The following is a 4,821-nucleotide window of genomic DNA, read 5'->3' as shown; positions in this document are numbered from 1 at the left end:
GGGTGGCTCGGCCCGGGAGCATGAGGACTTGGGGCCCTGGCACGGCCTTGGGGCCCCCGGAGCTGAGCCCCGCTGGCCGGGACCTTTCCTGGGGTGGGCCCAGCAGGGGCCGCATCGGCCCGGGCCTTGGAGGAGCACGACACCCCTTGGGCCTCAGATGGCAGGACGGGCCTGGGGAGGCTTTTGGAAAACTCTAGAGTGCCAGGCAAAAATAAAATAGTCCATTTGGCCACGCCACGGCTCTGTGGTTGGTCTGGAGTGTCCCGGGGCATGGGCCAGGCCTGGCGGCTGCGGCCTGGTGGCCCCAGAGCAGCCCCGAGGAGCTGCTGTCCAGGGAGCCGGTGCAGGCCGAGGCTGGGAGGGAGCCGTGGGCCACCCCCCACCCCCGGGCTCCTGCAGGCCCGCCCCTCCCGACACTTCCTGGCCCCCCCCCCCCCGAGTTGCTCCTAAACTCGGCCCCTTAACCCCACTACCACCGCACGCACTTGCCCCTAGTTAGACACTGGCTGACCTTCCCCCCACGGAGGTCCTGTCTCCAGTCTCTTTTGTCCGCTGCGGTTTTTTCCCTTTTCTTTAGCATCATTTCCAGGTGCTCTCGGGAGGGAGATGAATGTCCCCGGTCACTCTGTCATCTTTAAACCCCTTTAGTGGTGAGAATCTGCCACGGTGCCTGGGAGGAGCCCGCATGCGGAGAAGGAGCTAAAGCAAGGCTTCCTGTGCACCGGTGGTTGTCGCGAGCCAAGTGGCAAAGGTCGGGATGCTCCGGGAAGGCCATCCGAGCAACAGCTGACCCTCCAGGGAGGCTGGAGGGGCCCGGCCTGCAGGTGTCCCGGCGGCCGCTCTCCCTGCCTCAGTGACAGGGAAGTGCGAGCCCATTGCGTTGCTTGTTTCCCTGTTTGGGTGGTTTTCACTTTGTTTTTTACTTTTGGATTGATTTCAGGTCTTTGCTGTTAGACATTTTTTTGTTTGTCTACTAACAAATATTTAATAACCAACTAGGAGGTTCAAAGTATTACGTCGTGTCCTAAAAGACAACGATGAAGACCCAAATCTTGCTTCAGAAGATGTTTCGGTCTTTTCAAGAAAAAGCGATCTGTATGCGAAAAAATACAAAGGGAGAAACATTTTTGAGAGAGCCGGGCAGGCGGGAGAGAAGACGAAGAGGAGTAGGTGGGGCAGCAGTTACTTGATTCAAGAGGAAATATTTGGAAGGAGGCAGCCTCTTGGTGCCAAACTGGAACGCTGGCGTTTCCAGATGTCTCTTTAAAATCCCAGGATTTTAGCAGGATTAATACCGGAGAGACTCACCCAGCCCGAAGGGCGGGGCCGTCTGTCTGTGAAGGTCTCCCGCTGAAACACGCAATTTCACTCTACCCTTGAACTATAATCTACGATCTTTTATGGCCCTCAGTTTTCTCATTTAAAATGTCTAAGGTTGTTTCAAGTTCTAAAATTTTAGCATTCGAACCCAAATTCTGGCTTCCGGACAGCCTTCCCATCGTCTTCCTCTTTATACCACATCCTGTCCCCAAACCGATGAATTATTTTACTTTCACCCCGACTTGGAATTCTACATTACTTATTTCAGTCTCCACCCTAAACATATTTCTTCTTCCCAATTTATTTTCAAGGTTGAAGGAAAGTTCAAGTGAAACCTAGCAACACATAAACCTAGAAAAAGAGAAAGAAGGACATAATTTCTTTTTTGGTGTAGAAGACGTTATTTGCAGCTGAAAGCGTACCAAGCGCTCCTAAATCCGTGAGTACAGTTATATTAATTATATTTTCAAGGATGCCCTGAAATGGGATTTCTCTGACCTAAATGAATCATCCATAATAATAGCCCTTCCAAGCTGAGAAAGCCCAGGTTTTTTGATACTATAATGTACTGCAGAGTCATCATCCCTCTATCATATAATTTGGACAACAAACTCTAATTTTGTATTCCTCCATAATTAAAAAGGATGTCTTAAAATTGGATGACCTTTGGAAATGGTTGGGAATCTTTGGGTTTTTTTTTTTTTTTTGGTTCTCTATTAGAATAATCCAAGGTTATATACCTCCCTCCATCCCACCCCCCAAAAAACTCTAATGATACTAATATAAAACTCTGAAAAGATAGCGCCATCTAAACAGTGCTTCGCCCCTTCTTCTCATTTTGACACACAGGAAAAATGATCATATTTGCACGGCATACAGAGGTGAGCAAGCTTCGGAGACTCGTCAGCCAGAGGCAACACATCTGGTGCGGGTAGCAGCCCCACAGGCGGCGGGACCAGTATTACAGCATCGAGATTCAGTGCCAAGGCACCCCGAGGGGAAGCTCTGGGGTGCAGCCTGGGCTGTGGTGGAAGACTTGCCTAAAATTCCTCCCACTCCTCTTCCAAATAGCCCACCAACCCTCTACCCCGACCTCACTCTCCAAAAAACCATTTTGCTCAAGGTGGGCTAAGCATGTGTGATCTCACGTTTACGGTGGTTTAATGATTTTGGAAAATCACAAAGAAAACATCAGATGAAAACAGAATCTTACTATTTCACATTAAGGTAAGATTATTGTGGGCAGCCCGGGGGGGCTCAGCGGTTTAGGGCCACCTTCAGCCCAGGGCATGATCCTGGAGACCCGGGATCGAGTCCCACGTCGGGCTCCCTGCATGGAGCCTGCTTCTCCCTCTGCCTGTGTCTCTGCCTCTCTCTCTCCTTCTCCTCTTCTGTGTATTTTCATGAATGAATGAATGAATGAATAAATAAATAAATAAATAAATAAATAAATAAATAAATAAATGAATAAAATCTTAAAAAAATTTATTGCATTACACATACGGTTTCATAGGTAGGCCTACCCTGGGGAAAAGTCAATAAAATCGTTGACCTTCGTAATCTGTGTTTAGTAGTGACCACATGACCCACTAGAGGTACGTGCTCACCCTCCTTCACACGACTTGAGCTTGCATCTTTAATCAGAAAGCCCAGCAAGGCATTAAGAATTTTTTTTATTTATTTATTTTATTTATTTTTTTAAAAAAGATTTTATTTATTCATTCATTCAGAGAGAGTGAAGAGAGAGGCAGAGACACAGGCGGAGGGAGAAGCAGGCTCCGTGCAGGGAGCCCGATGTGGGACTCGATCCCGGGTCTCCAGGATCCCGCCCTGGGCTGAAGGCGGCGCTAAACCCCTGCGCCACTGGGGCTGCCCAGAATTTTTTTTTAAAGTGTTTCTGCAGTTACCTAGGAGTTTAACTCTTTATTGCCTCTATGGACGTCGGTGTGTAAAAGACGCCACGGAGATCATTAAATTAGATGTTGGTGGTTGCTGTTGCACAGCATTACCCCCAAATCAGTCCCATTTCATAGAGCAAGAGGAGGGACAGCAAAGGGAGAGTGAGGGACAGAAGGGGAGTCTCGGCAGGGATCTTTTCTCCTATTTCAGAAATTAGTTTTGTAATAAGGCAAGACCTATATACTCCTCGTGAGATCTCTGGAGCATAAGTAAAGAAACGCCCGTGTCACTTTCTCAGGTGACTTATTCCGGCTTGGGGACAGAGCACAGAGATTAGGAGGCTACAAGGTCCCAAGGCCTGGAGAGCGACTGTGCACCAAACGTCTCCCTCGCACAGGAGGCCCGGACGTGGGCATGTCCTGGTCGCCTACAGGAGGGGACAAAGCAGGCTGCGTGGGGGGCCCCCGGCGGGCACGAGGTGACTGTTCAGAAGCTAAACCTCCCCACTGTTAATTTGCAGCCGGGTCCCCACCTGTGTCCTACGCCGCAGTCGCCCGGGAGCATTAGGGTCCCAAACACCCAGGCCTTGGCTCATGCGAGGTCAATCGCCGTGTTTGGCGAGGCTGGGCCCGACCACATGTCCGTAGTTTGGGGTTTTTAGGAGATCCCTGGTAACGTCAGATGCAGTGCGGCTGGGGCCCGAGGCGGTGCTCAGCGTGGAGGTGGCGGCCGAGCTGCTGTGGTGCAGCCACAGCCGTGGCCGGGCCTGTCGGGGTCCCCTGCCCGCCGCTGCCTGTGCCCGTTGGCGCCGAGCGGTGCACACAGGCCTGGGCAGCCGCGCCGGGTCCGTCCCAGTGCGCTGAGGCTGAGCGACGTCGGCCACCGGCCGCTGGCTGGACGCTGCCACACAGGCCGGCGGGAGGCTCGGGCCCAACACTGGCCCTGGGACCCACCGACCCCCCACCTGCTCACCCGCCTTCACTCGCCCCGTGTGCCCCGCGTGTTACGAGCACAACCCCTCACTGTAGAGCCTTCTGTTCCTGCGACCTTTCACGCTAGGCGGGAAGTGAGGAGGATCTCACAACTAACCCAGGCCTACGCCTTCACGATAGAGTTGGGGAAAAGGAGACCCCCAGCCGCCCCCCCCCCATTGTCTTATTCTCCCAGCAAAGCAGCTGCAGTCCTGGGGCGTCCCGCTGTGGCCTGACCCTCGGGGACCACGGGGCGGACGCTGTCAGTGAACGCGGCTCCTCCAAAATGTATCCGTTAAAACTGGTTTGTTTGGGTGGGAGCTGTGTCGGGTCCACCCGCATAGGCCAGCCGGGATCTGGAAGCAGGTAGTGTCTCTTCTGAGTCTGCGTTTCAGCATCTCGAAAGCCAGATACGCGTCTACTGTCCTTTTCATTCCCACGTATCCCCCCCCCCCCCCCCCCCGGCTGCAAAAGAAAATCTTATCCACCGTCGGCTGAAAATCTCCCATCATCTCCGATTCTCCATCCCCACTGCTCTAGGCAAAAGCCCGTCGCCCCCAAATCTTTTGAAATTGTATATCCCTCCACCCGAAGCCCATCTGTCCCGACGCCAAAACCTCCCCTCGGGTGT

General features: G+C 52.6%; 1 long non-coding RNA gene across 1 annotated transcript; it reads left to right on the top strand.

Annotated features, from left to right (window-relative positions):
* Nucleotides 1-1,303: 1,303 nt before the first annotated feature.
* LOC118350565 (uncharacterized) lies at nucleotides 1,304-2,442 on the top strand. Its single transcript, XR_004804575.1, has 2 exons — nucleotides 1,304-1,759; nucleotides 2,170-2,442. It is a non-coding gene; the product is annotated as an uncharacterized LOC118350565 (long non-coding RNA).
* The last annotated feature ends 2,379 nt before the right edge of the window (nucleotides 2,443-4,821 follow it).

This window comes from Canis lupus, chromosome 14 (genome assembly GCF_003254725.2).
Source record: "Canis lupus dingo isolate Sandy chromosome 14, ASM325472v2, whole genome shotgun sequence".
Taxonomy (NCBI): Eukaryota; Metazoa; Chordata; class Mammalia; order Carnivora; family Canidae; genus Canis; species Canis lupus.
The sequence above is the reverse complement of the archived record's forward strand: the minus strand, read 5'-3'. Positions and strand labels throughout refer to the sequence as shown.